This window comes from Peromyscus californicus, unplaced genomic scaffold (genome assembly GCF_007827085.1).
Source record: "Peromyscus californicus insignis strain IS unplaced genomic scaffold, ASM782708v3 Scaffold_7__1_contigs__length_154581171, whole genome shotgun sequence".
Classification (NCBI taxonomy): domain Eukaryota; kingdom Metazoa; phylum Chordata; class Mammalia; order Rodentia; family Cricetidae; genus Peromyscus; species Peromyscus californicus.
In genome coordinates this window covers 110,592,158-110,608,822 of record NW_026294595.1, presented here as the reverse complement: position 1 = coordinate 110,608,822, position 16,665 = coordinate 110,592,158, and the positions used below count along the sequence as shown (strand labels likewise).

At 40.2% G+C, this 16,665-nt stretch overlaps 1 protein-coding gene across 14 annotated transcripts in view; it reads right to left on the bottom strand.

Moving 5' to 3' along the window:
* Plcb4 (phospholipase C beta 4) overlaps positions 1-16,665 on the bottom strand; it is a 383,607-nt gene that overhangs the window by 183,072 nt on the left and 183,870 nt on the right. The window contains exon 1 of one of the 14 annotated variants that reach the window (XM_052723058.1): positions 7,550-7,572. The exons of the other annotated variants lie outside the window; for them this stretch is intronic. The gene's annotated coding sequence lies outside the window, so the exon portion shown is untranslated. Of the gene's footprint in view, positions 1-7,549; positions 7,573-16,665 lie in introns of those variants that run through there. 14 annotated transcript variants of the gene reach the window in all.

The following is a 16,665-nucleotide window of genomic DNA, read 5'->3' as shown; positions in this document are numbered from 1 at the left end:
GCACATTGGAGAGGAAATTAGTATTTTTTTTCTATGCCCAGTTTGGCAAAAGTATAAATAGATCCATTTTTCTCTACCAATTCCTATGTACTGACTTCTTTTGAAATACAGGGAAATGAAAGCAACAGGTTTCAGTGACTGGTAACAGGGCCGTTTTATGTCCAAACATCACATGAGCCTAATGTTCCCAAATCTCTTATGTCATCTGTGGAAAAAACCGATCATATCACTGCTCAACACTGGGTACGGCCAGGAAATAATGAACATTTAGCAGTAATCATGTCACTAGGACTGAGTAAGTACTCGATAAATAGTACCTCTTTTTCTTCTAATCTACCCATCACATAAATAGCATTTCATTTGATAATATGTCAAACCAACCAAGTAATGCTATTTCATAAGAAATGCAAGTCTCTGTCTTCAGGACTGTAGAAATAAATATCACCCTACAATGTGGTAAAATTCTAAACAGTTTTCTTTGTATGCAGAATTCTAAACTGAAAGAATATTTTCAAGCATCATATGTAAAGTTCTGTCTTCTTACAATTGGCTCGATGAACACCTTGTAGATGGAAGGGGAAAAAGAAAAAGGGGACCAAATGAGTAATAGAGATTTCTAAACCCTTAAAGGCATGGACTGTGTCATCTGAAATCCTGAACTGTATGGAAAAGGCAAGACTGTGGGATGACGAGGGCGATGTGTCTCATACCCCTCCACTGCTCTGAACTGTACACAGAACCTATGAGGCAAAGGAGAAGCCCTTATGGAGTAGGGTAGCCCAATTCACCCAGGTAGCCCAACTGGGGATCGAAGAGCAGGAGGAAAGCCCAAGGCACAGTTCTCAGGACACTACAACTTCCCTTTAATACTTTTCATGGTTATGGATAAAACTGCCATTCTAAATGTGTATTAATTAAAAACAGTGGAAGTAGCTTTACTGTTCCCGGCCATACACATACAGGCTCACACACAGCTACAATAACTAACGTTTTTTTTTGAGACAGGCTTGTTATGCAGCCAAGGCTGGCCTCCAACTTGTGATTCTCCTGCCTCTAATTCCTCAGTACCAGGGTTACAGATGTATGTGACCATCTGTGTATCATATATGCAATTTGTAACATGTAATTACAAGTACAAGTTGACAGGTTCAGAATCTCATTATGTGGAGGGCAAAGATCCTGACTCATCTCAGTGCCTCAGACCTAAGGCACTCTCCATAAGAGAGAAGCCTGGCCTGAGATCTCTCTTTCATTGTCTTGCATTCTGCTCTCACCTGATGCAAATTAGAGGGATCAGAGTTGCTGCCCTGATGAGATTGCATGCAGGAGAGGTTTCCTAAAAGAATAGCCTGACCTCAAGAAACCAGTACACTACAAAAGTCAAATGGGGAAGGAGTCCAAGGGAAATATGTGGATCTGGTCCTCTGACAATTAACATGCCCTCTGCTCTGTACAGAGACGGGAACTGCAGAAATGAAATGCTGGCTTGGAGCAGAAACCATGAAATGAACATTTCATAACTTGCAATACTGTATGAACGGCTGTCTCCCTCCATCTCTTCTCTCCTGAGCTCCTGGGCACTCTAACCTCTGCAGCCCTCTGTACTGGCTCCTTTCTCATTCAGCCTGGGGTGAGTCAGTATCACCCTTTCATGGGCTGCTGCCAAACCTTCAAATTAAGGTCTCAAATCAGTTTTCCCTGGTCTTTCCCTGCAACCTCTACAAAGAAGGCCAACAGCAGTTCTATCATGCCATCTGATTAAAGCCTGTCACTGACTCACTGGCATGCACAAGGTAGAAATGCATATTTAGTAACACAGTTTGACAGACTTATACAGCCTGGCTCTAGCATCACACACCACACACACACACACACACACACACACACACACACACACACACCACTTAACCACCACCACCACCACCACCATTTGTTTGAACGGCATTAACCATCAAATAGAATATTCTATCAGCTTCTTCCTTTTTTGCTTTTCTAATTCTTTTTTTTTTTTTTCCGGAGCTGAGGACCGAACCCAGGGCCTTGTGCTTGCTAGGCAAGCGCTCTACCACTGAGCTAAATCCTCAACCCCACTTTTCTAATTCTTACCCATCATCTGTGACTTAAAAGGTGTTGCTGATTCTGGGAGAACTTTTCTAAACACACACACACAGAGACACATGCACTCACGCAAGCACGCACGCAGGCACACGAGCACACATGCACACATTCTGGGATCACACTGCCGGACTGACATGATAGGCACAGCTTTTGATGGCTGTGTCATCCTTAGTAAGTTATTTAATATCTCTGTGTCACTGAGAATGTTAGTACAATGGCAAAAATCGTCGTGCCTAACTCAGCAGACCTGCTTTGAGGGTTAAAGAAACCGCTATACAAATGACTTAGGAGTCTGACATCTTATGAAAGTCACAGTGTCCTCAATCTGGAGATGCAACTGTATCCTCACTATTCCTATGTATTTCTTGATGTGTGTCTAATATTCAACACATTATTTTTTTCATCACTATATCAGAGGATTAAACTCAACCAACAATTTCTACCTTCCTGTAGACTTTCCAGCCTCCTCTGAACTCCTTGGACACATTTCCTCCCTAGAATTCTGAAGTCTTTTTAAAAAAATCAAAATATAGAAATCACCAGCTGGCTGGGCAGTGGTGGCACATGCCTTTAATCCCAGCACTCAAGGGGCAGAGGCAGAGAGATCTCTGTGAGTTAGAGGCCAGCCCAGTCTATAGAGCTAGTTCCAGTACAGCCAGGGCTCCACAGAGAAACCTTGTCTCAAAAAACAAAACAAAAAGAAACCACAAGCTATATATCCAAGAGAAGCAAAATGAAAAAAAGAGAAATGTTTTCTCTACAGCCAGAGCTCACAGGGAAGTCAGGTTGAACATTAACAGTGATCAAGCTGCAGCGACTGTTCATTAGACCAAAGGACAAGTGATCTCGGACAAAGCCAAATAAGCCATCTCCTTATTCCAGCTTATGCTCGCTAAGAAATTTGCCACAACCACTGCACACACTCAGGAGCAGAATATACTCAGACAAAATCTGAGCCCTGGCCTCTAAGCATACTTGCTTTGCACCCAAGGACAAAGGGAATACAAAACTTCCCACAGAGCAAGTCTAAAACAACAGTCCAGGCTTACATTAGTATGCCAGGGAATGGGGATGGGGGGAAGGTCCTAAGGAGAAAGGAGACCATGAGGGCAGACACACAGACTCTTGACAGTGCAAGATCTGCAGCTCCTGTAGCATCTTGGCAGGCACTAGTACTGCAGTATCTTGATTTCAGATGGCCATGAGCATACTCTTTAGCAGACCATGTTTGTGTGTTCATTGAAGTACTTGTAATGTGTATAGACAAGGCCTTCAGATGATATACAGAACCTTACTGCAAAATAGTTGTGTGAAATGTTTTCATATGCATCAAGTCAAATCAGTTTTCTCTAAAATCCAGTGAGTCTGTGTTTAGAGGCCTGGCTAATATGGTTACCCTATACCATGACCTGTGACTTTAGGCACAAACATTAGAAAGAATTCCACAGCATGCCACCTCAGCAACCCTCCTTTGAAGAATCTCACTAGTCCATGAAATAGTTTATGCAAGAAGTATTACTTTCCCATGATTCACATAATTCAAGAATAATTTCTAGAGGTAAGTAATCTAGACAAGCAGGCATCATCCTAATTAATAGAAACACTGAACTATGGATGCACATAAGTACATGTAATAACACTGACAGTCCATATCTCCCGAAAGACACCAAGCCTAAATACAAAGGAAAACTAATACTCAGTGGTTATATGCAGTTTTTGTTACTAGACAGCCCCAGAATCAGAAGTTCTTTGTGAATGAGCATTGTGAATCTAAGCAAAGGTCCATAACTTCCCTGAATCTCAGCCTCCTTCAGTGTTGGAAGGTGATGATAAACCACTGGCTTCTGATAGGGCCGTGAGACAGTGAAAGCAATAATCAGATATCTGGGGTGGGGCTAGCAAAAGCAAACATATTTGTTACTTTTCCCCAACTAGTTGAGCTGAACCTGGGAAAACACAGCACAGTCAGGGATCTGCTTTTAAGTAACTCGTCAAGTAGACACTCAGAAACTTGAGACAGTGACCATCACAGACCCTTTGGGAGAGATGGGAGACAAGTCCTCAGGGATGAGTGAATCCGAAGCTAAGTAATTATATCCTGCCCAATAAGGACACTAGAAACCCAAGACTAGAATTACCGATTCTCTTTTTCTTAGCTGTTGGCTAATAGGGCTTCTGCTGTGGTAAATGATAAACCAATTTCTATGATGAATCATCAAAATTTGCTGCTTTGTGTAGATGAAAAACTCTCTGTGAATAAAGTAAAAGGATTCTATTATATTGCCAATGAGAATCTGGATGGCCTTCACTGGCTGTTCAACTCTAGTCTGGAACCAATCAATGATTCATTAGAAAATTATTTCCACCATTTGGAAAAATCTTAAAGGCTAAAGATGGGCGCTTGTTATGTTCTCACAGCACAGAGTCTCAATACTAGAATAGAAAGAGTTCTGTTTCTTGAGATGGGTCTAATTATTTGGCTCCAATTCAAGTATATAATAATAATTAGGCTACAAAACCTCATTAACCATGATAAAGAACACAAACTTTGAATCACCCAGGTAATGGAGGACATTCATATTTCTTCATATAAAAAGTATTATGAGTAGGAGACAAAATAGAGTTGATAAAACTTGAGTTAATTAAAACATATCTGCAAGAGCTGATGTACTGCTCAGCAGAGAAGCACTTGCTTATCATGTACAAACTCCTGGGTTCTTAACTCAAGACCAAAAATACTAAAAAATAAAATATAGAGATTTTAAACAAAGAGGAAAAATATAAGTCATAAACCCTGTATACATTCAAATGGGGACAGAATTCATTAAGAAGACATGGGTTACTGATACATTTAACAACACAGACGAAACCCAAATACATTCCATCAAGTCCAACTTGATGGGCACTATGTTATTCCCTTTATATGACAGTCTGGGGAAAAACAAAGCCAAGGATGATAAAGATCAGAGTAGTGGTTCCCAGAAAGTGATGAATACACTGGCAGCAGATGGGGATTTCTGCAGTGGTGAACTGTTCTGTGTCCCAAGTACACCAGAGGCTGGAGGACACAACACCCTTGTCAAAACACATGTAAATGACATGAGAATGCAAACACAGCTATCTGTACATTAAAAAAATGAATCTTTAAAGGGAAAAATGTGATCCACTGATTAATAAGCATCAGTTTCAACACTGCGTTAAGCTGCCACAGACAGGCGGTTTCTCTTGAACCAAAGCAGAATCAACTTTCAGGAGAACACACTTTTTACAACTGCAGTATGTACAATGACTTGTCTCCTCATCCCTCAGTTCCCATCTTCCTCTGTTCGAGGGGCCACAGAGCTGAGCACTAAACTGTGAGCCACGTTCCTTCTGCTGCCTCTTGAGACAATCAAGCTGTAAGAGCAGAGGAGTGGCAACAGCAGCAGAAGTCAGGAGTGACCACACCACGGCTCCTTCTCTGTCACTCAGGCCATTTTGAAGGCATCCCAATCCTGATATTAAACCCTCTCTGCTTGAAACACCTAGAGTGGCTTCTTTCCTTGCTTTCGTCTATCTCTGCTGACACAAACGCCACTGTAAAATGCCCCTTGCCTTGGTCCCCAACAGTAAAATAACTCACGAGTCAGAAAATATTTCACGGCCAAAGGGACACAACTCTTTGATTCACTCGATTTTCCGCTGTTGCCTACTCCTTGCTCACCAACTTGAAATCATGACTCATGTCAATTTAGCAAGGTATCTTTTACAGGGACAGCTTTGGGCTCATATGCATAACCAACAGTACCACCCTTAAAAGCACAAGAAACAGTACTTTCAGAAGCTTCAGCAAAGGCTCGGGATTGAACTTGCTCATTCTTACCAGTCGGGTCTGGATACTCTATCCACTCCCAAACCAAGAACACGCTATTGCCAGTTCCGGGAGGTCATAGTTCATGAAAACGAAACATAAAACCCTTCATCTACTAGTCAACTATCAGCATTTTCATAGGTTTTCTGTTATCTGTTACATGATGCTTTAAACCATGTATCTTTCCTTCTCCATTAGCATGTAACTAGATTAGTTTAAACTTCAAATAAGCACTGTAGACTTGTTTAAAGAAAAAAACTTCCCATGAGGCTTGGCAAGTATAGCCTGCAGTCTTAGGAATAAACCTCATTCTGGGATGCCTAGGGACTGAGGAGACTACATTGTGACATCTCCTGGGATGATATGTGAACAAATTCAACCCGTTTTCCTACCCCACTTGGATATTTACATAAGCAGAGCATTTTGGACATGATGTGTGACAACAAATTTCAAAGGGAAAGCATTCAACAAGGATAAGGATCACAAATGCAGGGTTGAAAAAGCTTTGCCAGGAGGCGCCCAGTGCATGTTCCCCAAGGAAGGAGTAAGACTTAGGTGCAGATTAGATTGTATGGGAGAGAATTTGCATGAAGTAGATTTCAATGCCTATAAAGTCTGAGCTTCTGGAGGGGGTGAAAAGTAAAAGGAAGCCCCTTTCCACTGCTGACTTTTGTTAAGAGCGCCTGCATGTTCTGTTGTGAAAGCCTTCTCTCTCCTGCTCTCAGATTCTAGGATCCCTGAGATACTACAGAGGATGAGCTTATGAGTAGAACTTCCCGCACCTGGGGAGTGAATGATCTTGTAACGGTTATCCTTAGAAGGCACCTGCTACAGGATTTCCACATCCAAAGTGGAACATCCTTCCCTCTTATATTCATCCATGTGACTACAAAAGACACAAACATGAACACTCGATTTCCAGAATCGTCTCTATATGCTTCCTTTTTTTTAATGCCGGTGAGACTCTCACAGGTGGGATTCACCTAGATAATGCTGGTTTAGGCCAACTGGTTCACTAAATGTAAACAAGCTAGCCAAGAGGAGCCTGTAGCCTTCTGTCTCCTTGAGAAAAGGACAGACTGTAGACTCACTTGTGCATTACGCAGTTTCTGCCTTTTCACCTGTGGTGGGTACAGAAGTGCATAAACGGCTCCTTCTTATTACAGATGTGGCTTTAATAGGTTGCATATCTGGAGGTAACGCCATTCTCCTAACATCAACAGCTTGGGAAGCTGCCCTTGATTATGACAGGGTAATGATTTTATTATCTTTTACTTACAGGATGAATCATACAATCAAAGTCAAGTATAGGAATAAATGTATTCAATTCTAACCAGGAGATCTATTCACTTCTGATTTAAACTCTTTGACTGTCTAATTGATTTCTACAAAATTATCTAGTTTAAAGTCAACTGCACTTGTGAAGAACATTGAAGGCTGTGAAAAAGCATCCACAATATAACGTTTATTGGGCAAAGCAGGATAAATATATATACTATGCTTTCTACACTTTGAAAATGGTTATACAAATATATCTAGAAATCCTAGAAATAAATACAATAAAATATTACCAGTACTTACATGGAGATGTCAGAGGTGCTTAAATATTTGATTTCTTCCTTGTAGTTTTGAGTTTTCTACATGCTTTGCAACATTCCGCACAGAGGTGATCAGTAAAGTAAACATCACCAACACAGCCACACGTCCTACACTCAGTCAATAAAATGACGCATGGATCTCCGCTGCTCTGTCTGGCCTGCCTGAAGCACAATTTGTTATATCAGTGTCATTTGCTTCAAATGCTCAGAAACTCCATGGCAGTGGAGCACAAGGGAGGAAGCCCACCTGAGGCTCCCAGGACCAGGTAAAGAACTGATTTCAGGGTCAGTCCAAAAGGGATAAGACTTACCTGTCTAGCGAATAACTTGAAGGAAGGAGGGTGACAGCTTTAATGTTTCTCCTGCAATCTATCCTCTTTTTATTTCTAAAAATAAAAAGTGTTTCTTTCTTCCTTCTAAGGCAATGCGTTCTATTCTAAGAAAATTCAACTGTTTGAACATATCTTTTAACTTATTTTTATCTCCTGAAGGAATTTTTATTTGTAGAATATAAAAAAAATGGTAAAAACTAGACAAATAAAAATCTTAATTATACAATTATTATCTTTCTCTGACCATCTATGAAATAAGAATATGAATTCATCCCTGTGGCCTTGCAGTCTGAATCCCAAGACTATGAGATCATATTTATCATACTATCAGTGTATGAGAATGATTATATATTCATGTATACAAAAAGTATAAAGATGTATAAACAGATATGCTTTATAAAATTCAAAATGGCATCAAGCTATATATGTTATATATGTTTATTTGCAGTTTGCATGTTCAGGACACACAAATTGCATACGAACGCTCACTTTCTACGGCCAAATTATGCAAATTATAAAAACTACATGTGATACCCTTTACTTTGAAACTCTCTTTAGGATCTAGATAGAAGACCAGAGTTTGGTTCTCAGCACCCAAGTAGGGCAGCTCACAGTCACTGAAACTCCAGTTCCAGATCTGGTAGCTTATTCTGGCCTCTATAGGCACCCTCAATCACACAGCACACACATACACAGATACTGACAAATACATATAAAGATAATTTAAAAAACTTTCTTTAAAGAATATTATTTTTACTATTAAAATTATCACAGCCCAGTAGCATATGGGCAGTGATAAAATGCATTCAAAATCAAAGGTGTTTTCTCTCTTTCTTCAGTTGCAGGTGATTAGGGGTATCTGTTGTCTTGTTATTGTTCATGCCCTCTCATTACCTACAGATATTGTTTCCATTAAATAAAAACAGTTTTCTAAAAGGAGTAAAATGCACAGTAAAAAGCTATCCCCACTATGTCACAGGCTCCCTTTCCAGTGGTGTAAACAGATCACTTCTGATTCCAATTCCTCCTATGTGCCTCTGTACAGTCAGATCAGAGATTAGTCAACAGAAGTATGAGAAACAATTTGAACTCAAAATCTTTTGGTAGTCACACTGAAAACAATCAGGACTTCACAGATGCATGTACAGAATATCCTCAGTATGTGCAAGGCCTGAGCTCAATCCCAAACACAAACACACACACACACACACACACACAAGAGAGAGGGAGAGAGAGGAGGGAGAGAGAAAAGAGAATAGTAAATAGTAAAAACTGTTGTTAGTAACATTTATTATTTAATCAAATATATCCAAATAGTACAATATGGTACAATGTATGACCATATAAAAGTCTGATGTTTTATACTGCTTTCCTCAGACTGTCTAGAAGATGGTATGCATTTCACACTTAGAGCATATGTCAATTTGCACACCACATTTCAGTGGCTCAGTAAACAAATATGGCTCATGGCTACTTTGTTGGGAAGTTACTTCTAGAAAATACACTAAAATTCTTTATTCTTGATTTGCCAATTTAAGAACATCCTTTGACTCTATGCTATACCACTGCCTCCTCTTCTGCTCTCCAATTTGCCAAGTGTCTTTTTTTTTTCAAAACTATGTTTTTCCACAGAAATCCAGAGTAGCTGTTCTCAACCTGTGGGTTGCGACCCCTTTGGGATCCAAACAATCCTTTCACAGGGGTCGCCTAAGATCATCTGCATATCAGATAGTTACATTACAATTCATAACAGTAGCAAAATGACAATTATGAAGTAGCAACGAAAATAACTTTATGGTTGCAGGTCACCACAACATGAGGAACTGTATTATGGGGTCACAGCATTAGGAAGACTGAGAATCACTGATCTAGAGCCTTGTGTTTAAACCTCTTTATCAGCTCACCATGCTGAGAGTCTGAGAAAGAATGAGCAAGGGTCCTGCCTTCTCCTCTTCTTTCTTTTTCCTTTCTCTAGCAGACTGCTCCTTTCACACAGCCAAGTTCTATCATCAAGACTCTCTTCCAAGGAGTTTCTAGGTTGTATCAATGGACAGTTAAAACTGATTGATGTACACCCCTAGAAACGTTGAAATTAAAGAGTGGAGTGTCTTACTGAAGCTTTAAAATAATATGACATCCAAAGTTCTCATATACATAATTTTAGGATAAGGATTTACCTGACCAATAATGAGTTATGGTTATACTTCATTATAACAGCAACATTGAAACAGATTCTAGAATTAACTCCGCAGTACAGAACCACCTGGACAAAATTTATCTCACAGTTCAAGTCCACACAGCAAGTAAACACATTCATTTTCATACTATTCCCACATCGGCCACTTTAGGACATCACACCAAGACAAAGACACAGTTGAGACTGTTTAGCTACCTCATCCTTTTTTATGGGAAGTCTATGACAAACAGCAAGTGAAGTGTGCTGATACCACAAGGAGAATAAATATTACCTCAGAGCAAGGACAAGAATTTCAAAACACAGGCGTGGGATCTAACATGGGATCCAAGTACACATTTAATTGTCTTTCTGTCAAGCTAACATCCAACCCATGTTATAACAAAGCTACAGGACTGAGTTCAACCTTCCTTCAATGTGCAGCCACCCTCAAGGAGAAAAGACTTGCTTATGAAGAAGATCAGCATGTGGACTGTGTCCCACTGATCTCAACTCTGCTTTCTCCCCAAACCTTGTTCACTAAATACTAAGAGTCTCCTCTAATCAAAGTCCCAAAGTGAAATCCTTAGGAAAATGTATTTCTGAAGAAAACCATTCTCAAGTAATTATACATGTGTATTAGACAACATTTACATAAAAATGTGAATAACGTTATTTAATTTTCCAATTCAGGAAAACAAGCTGCTAGTGCTGGGATGGTTAAAAAGATATGTTACTCAGGGGAGATGATGATACAATGTTAAATATCTGTAATGAAATATAAAGGCCACCAAAACAAGAACAGATGCCGCGGCAGATGGTGTGCAATTTGCCTACCCAACATTCTTGCTTCTCATTTTGGAGGGTGATAGCAATGATCTCAACCAAAATGCTGTGCTTCCTAAGGCTTTCTCACAATGGCGACCCTGTTTAGTCTAACACAATGATTGCTGAGATATGGAAGGCCCTCAAATTTTCTAATATGATGTAATTACCCCTGCTTCTTTTTCTTCCTGCTGGGAATATACACGTGATACCTGGAGGTGCCGAATCCATCCTGACAGTGAGGATGAAATCCAGCTAAGAGTGTTAGAGAATAAATCAGGACAATGCCTGGGTTGCTTAGGTTCACCTGGCTCTTACATCAGTTCTTCATGACCTACCTCTGACCTAGATGCAAGAATAAATATGATTCACTGTGCTAAACACTGTGCCTCAGAGCTCCCTCAGATGAGTACTCTGGAAATACTAGAACCTTGGTGTCCCACTAGTCACAGATATACAGGAACTTCAATAACTGACCATGGCAGAAATGACATTCCCTTTTACAATACCAAATCTTAAAAATGAGTCCAGAACCTCAACAACATCAAAAACAAAACCTAGTGGTCTGACATGTTTACAAATGTAGAAAGCTAACTATTGTGCTAACATTAAAATCAAATGATAGTCCTGACAGACCTGTGCACCACCCTGTAGTCTAAGGATGGATCAACTGGCCATTGGGCCATATTGGATATGTCATGAGCTTTTGTAAGGAATGTTTTACTGAAACTCAATAGCACCTTCATTAGCAGATTGTCTGGGATGCTTTGGTGACAGAGCTGAGAAGCTGCAACAGAGATAATGACCTATTTATTAACTGGCCACTTACAAAAAAAAATGTTGATTTTCAAATACATAATTATGGAACAAAATCTATGGTTATTTACACTAAGTAGGTAAGTACTTCTATTATATAATATAACCTTCTATTAGTTCAAGCATTATCTTGCTCTTATATTCATGCCAAACAGGGGGTGGAGGGAACTAAGTTTTTAATGTTTCAATGTCTTCAAAATTATGAACAAAGAAAGTGATGCCTTAGAGTTGGGAGAAGGAAAGAAGACTTCTCAAGGCTGTTCTGACTGGCCACACACTGTTCAACATCTGGCAAGTTCTCTAATGTACAAAAATCCAGCATGCTTAAAATGTCCTTCAATGGACAGTGTTAAGAAATGAATTAGAGGCCCACTGGAGAAAAGCTCGTCACTTGACCAGCAGGAATGGACTCATCCCACCACTCCTGACTCTGGGTTAGCATATCCATCCCTCTGTCTGCCAACTCATACATGGTTTGAGTCATATGAACCCCATTTCTGGAAGCATTGCTGACTGGGTACTGGGTCTCTCTTGATAAACCTCCAAATAATCCATGAGGAATTTACCATGTTCACTTGTACTGCTGCTGAAATATTAGAGACTTATGCAAGATTTCTATGTTTTTATATTAGATATTTTTCTTTTGAGGCAGGTCTTACTATGTACTCCTGGCTGACGTGGAACTTTCTGTGTAGACTAGGCTGGCTTCAAACTTCCAACAGTCCTCCTGCATCTTTTTCCTGGGTGCTGGGATTTTATGTATGCCCATTAACCTTACCTTAAAGTATCTTTTAAGTCTTACATTACATTTAAGTTTTAAGAATTCTATTGTCTAATCTGAGACCTATTTATGTTAGGATCTAAATAGTGAAAATACGAGCCTTACTGTCAAATGTAAGCTGGGAAACTGATCGCATTAAACCTCACCATTCCTGCTAGTGCTTGGTCTTCAGAAACTTTCAAAGCACAATTTAAAATAAAAAGATACAGACCTGAATAATGGTAGTAGAGTTTTTCTTAACATTTAAGTTATATTGAAATAAACAGACTAGTCTACAGCTACCTCTCTAATTATATTGCATTTCACAGAGGCCTTCACACAAGCCCATGTAATTTCATGGGCTGGGAATGTGACCTGAGCAGGGCTTCTCTACCAAACCCACGTTAGACATCAAGACTGGTACTCAGTCCCTTTGTTCTTAAATTCAAGGACATGAATGCATTTCTGCTTGAATATGGCTATGTTTGCACCAAAAGTCTCCGTAGGAGACTCCTAATAGGAAAGTAATTATCTTTTCCACTATGCCCTTCTAAAGCTCCCTCCTCCGAAGAGAAACCCAGCAGGTTGGGCTTGCCAAAGAAGCGTGTCAATCTACAAGCCTGTGTTCTAAGTTATGTGCATGCTCCCCGTCCCCAGGGGCCCAGAGATATGCACATGGGCAGCTTACCACACACCCAATTATGGTAAAAAATCACATCTAAATTCTGACTCTAAGAGCCAGAGATACTTTAAATGGGCAGATGGCAGGCTGAGTTCACGTGATCTCAGTATCAAGGAAGAAGCAAAATAAAACTAGAAAAGCAACCCAGAGCTATGAGTACCTGAGGCAGCCAGTTCTGGAATGAACAGGGCTTCCTGTGGAAGGAAAAGCATTGAGAAACAGGCAAGGTCCTGACCACAGACACTGCCTCAGAGAACAGCAAGGCAACACAGAAGGGGTGCGTTTGCCACAGGAACCACAGTGGGAATCAGGACCAAGAAGGAGCTGGCTTGTGGCACAGATGGCTTCCAGGTTAGGGAAGCTCAGCAGGATACAAGCCCCACCTGCCTGCCACATGGTACAGATAGGAAGGAAAGCAGTAAAAAACTGGGACAAGAATGGAGTAAGTGGAGTCAGGTCAGGCATTTGCAACTCTAACATGCAGGACACCCAGCCAGACCTTCTGCGCTGCTGAAGGGAAGTTTCTGTGGAGCTCACTGCTGGCTACTTATTCAAGAGCACCTCCTTCAGTACTGCCTGGTGGGCACTGTGTCAAAACGGGAGCCAGTGGATCAGGACTCTCTGCAAGGCTGGTGGTTGTCAAACCTAGTCGATATGTCAATCTACCTTCCCCAGACGAAGAGAATCAACTGAATGGACAGATACAGAAAAAGCTACTTTGAGAAACTGACTTACATAATCATAGGAGCTTAGAAGTCCCACGGCCCACAGCCTAGAAGCTGAAACCAAGGAGAGCCAATGGCCTGAGAACCAGAAGCAATATCTATGTCTCCTTCCAAGTTCAAAGAACCGAGACCCAGCAATGCCTGTGACCAAGGACAGAGGACACACCAGCTCGGGCAGACTGCTTCTGCATGCTTCTTCCATTCTGTCATTCTAATAGACTTTCCCTGGATTAGCTCAGTGATTCTCAACCTTCCTAATGCTGTGATCCTCTAGTACGGTTCCTCAGGCAGTGACCCCCAACCATGCAATTATTTTCATTGCCACTTCATAACTGTGATTTTGCTACTGTTACTAACTGTAATGTAAATATCAGTGTTTTCCAGTGGTCTTTTTAGGGTCCTGACCTACAAGTTGAGAACCACTGGATTAGATGGGGATCCCTGCTCACAGTGGGAAGCACGATCAGCACTCATCTGGTTTCTTTTGGAAATACCCACAAGACATCCTCAGAAATCATGCTAACTAGCTGCCTGCTACCCCTTAGCCCAATCAAGCTGACACATGAAATAACCCTTGCAGAGTCCTTACTCCTTAGAAGCTAGTGTGGATGGAGTATTAGAAATCATTCAGTTTAATGATGCATGGAGCTGTTTGTGAGCCCTTTTTCTCTTGTGACTCTTCTGAGGGCTAAATACAGGTCAGTCAGTATATCTGATGAACTGGATATCTGGTGTCAGCATTAAACAGACCTGCTTCTGCTAACTCAATGTCAAATCAAGTCTATAAAACATCTTATTGAGGGTTTTTGCACTTTGTTTACATGTTAAAATGATGTTAGTATAAAATTTTTGGGGCAAAGCACTGCTAATACTGATTTTACTGCTTTCTTTTTTACTTTTTAAAAATGTAGCTAGTATAAACTTAAAGCTCTGTGTGGCTAACCTGCTGCTTTTAGAGAGCACTACTCAAGACTAAGTGTGACTGAGATCCTTGTTGTCATGGATTTCTTTATGCCAGTGTGACCTACTCGATAGATAGGTGACCAAGACGTAGCTTATAGGAGCTAAAGAGAAGCCTGAAAGTGATCTTTCTGAGCAAATACATAAATAAATCACACTAAAAGAAAAAGTAGGAGCCACAAAAGAAAAATGTTCTACCCCACTACCTCTTCCCATCCCGTATTTAAAGGGATTTTGTAACCAGCAGAAGACACAATGCACAGAGCTTTGACAGCCATTATACCACCATGAGGATGTAAAAGCCAGGGTCATTGATTCGAGCATTGACTTGCAATTAAAATAAGACATTCCACCTCCAAATTTTGTGTTAAGTAAAAAAGTAAATATACTTTTAGTGATTCTGAAATGTTACTGTGCATACAAAAGAACATCGAAGAACTTGATAAAATGCAGATTCCCTTTAGCACATCTAAGGTGTTGCCTGAAATTTCAAATTCCTAACAAGCTTCAGGTAACATCTATATAAGCAAACAAGGACTCATAACAGAACTATTGACATACTGCAGGACATTTTGCTGAAGACATTTCTAACAGACAAATGAGGTATTGTCAACCTTTGCTCTGATCAGCAACAGGGCCATCTTTGTACCAAGGCTAGAAGCAGAGCCACAGCTAGACAAATGGATATTTAGGACCTAGAAATCTATCCTCTTCCCAGAAGACAGTAACTATGGGAGTGAGGAAACTAGAGAGATGGTTCATCCATTAAGAGGACTGGTTGCCCTTCCAGAGAACCACGATTTAACTCCCAGCACCCACATGGTAACTCATAACCATCTGTAACTCCAGTTTCAGGGAATCAAACATCCTCATATAGACTCCACAGCACTAGGCACACATATGGTACACAGACATACATGCAGGGAAAAAACACTCATACACACATGCAATAATAATAATAATAATAATAATAATAATAATAATAATAATATATTTTTATGAAAAGAAACTATGGAAATAAGAGAACAAGAAACAAGGGTCTTGTGCTTATATGAGTTTCTTTGAAAGATACTGGGGTAAAAAGAATAAAAATAAAATCAGCTTTTCCTACTACTTGATATGTATAGTTACTTCTATGCTAGTACACTCTTTAGTCCGGAATGTACTGGGCTGGAGATGTGGCTCAGCTGTAGAGCACTTTTCTAGCACGTGAGAAGCTTTGGCTTTGATCTCCACTCCTGCCTCCCGTAAACAGTTTTCACAGTATTGCTGATTACAGAACTGGTTACAAAATCCTTTCTTTTCATAGGTAATATCACCAGATGAATGTATCACAGAACATGCTTTGGGGTTGTTATGCATTATTCAGCTCATGAGTCAACAGGAAACACCATGATTGCAAATCATGATGCCAGAGAAAGGATTTTTATGTGGTGCAAAATATACAACACTGCCTAGGTCCAAATTTTGCAGTGTTGCGTATACAAAATGTAAGCTATGTAAGGAAGGACAAGCCACTTATACTGCACAGATCATGAGACAGAAAAAAAAGAGAAAGAATACCTGCTTATGTCACAGAACTATGGCAAGAATAACATGCGTTCCTGTCTCAAATGACATTTATAGGCACAAAGCTAAAACTTAAAAAAAAATGCTTTGACCAAACAAATGCCTCCAGCATGTAGATGACATCATGAGGAAGATATGAAGGATTCAGAATGGAAGAGAGTTTTATAGTGCCATGAATGTAAGCAGCCTGGAGAAGCAGAAAGAGAGAAGAATCGACTCAAAAATAAAAAGAAAGAAAGTAAGGCAGTTCTAGTGTC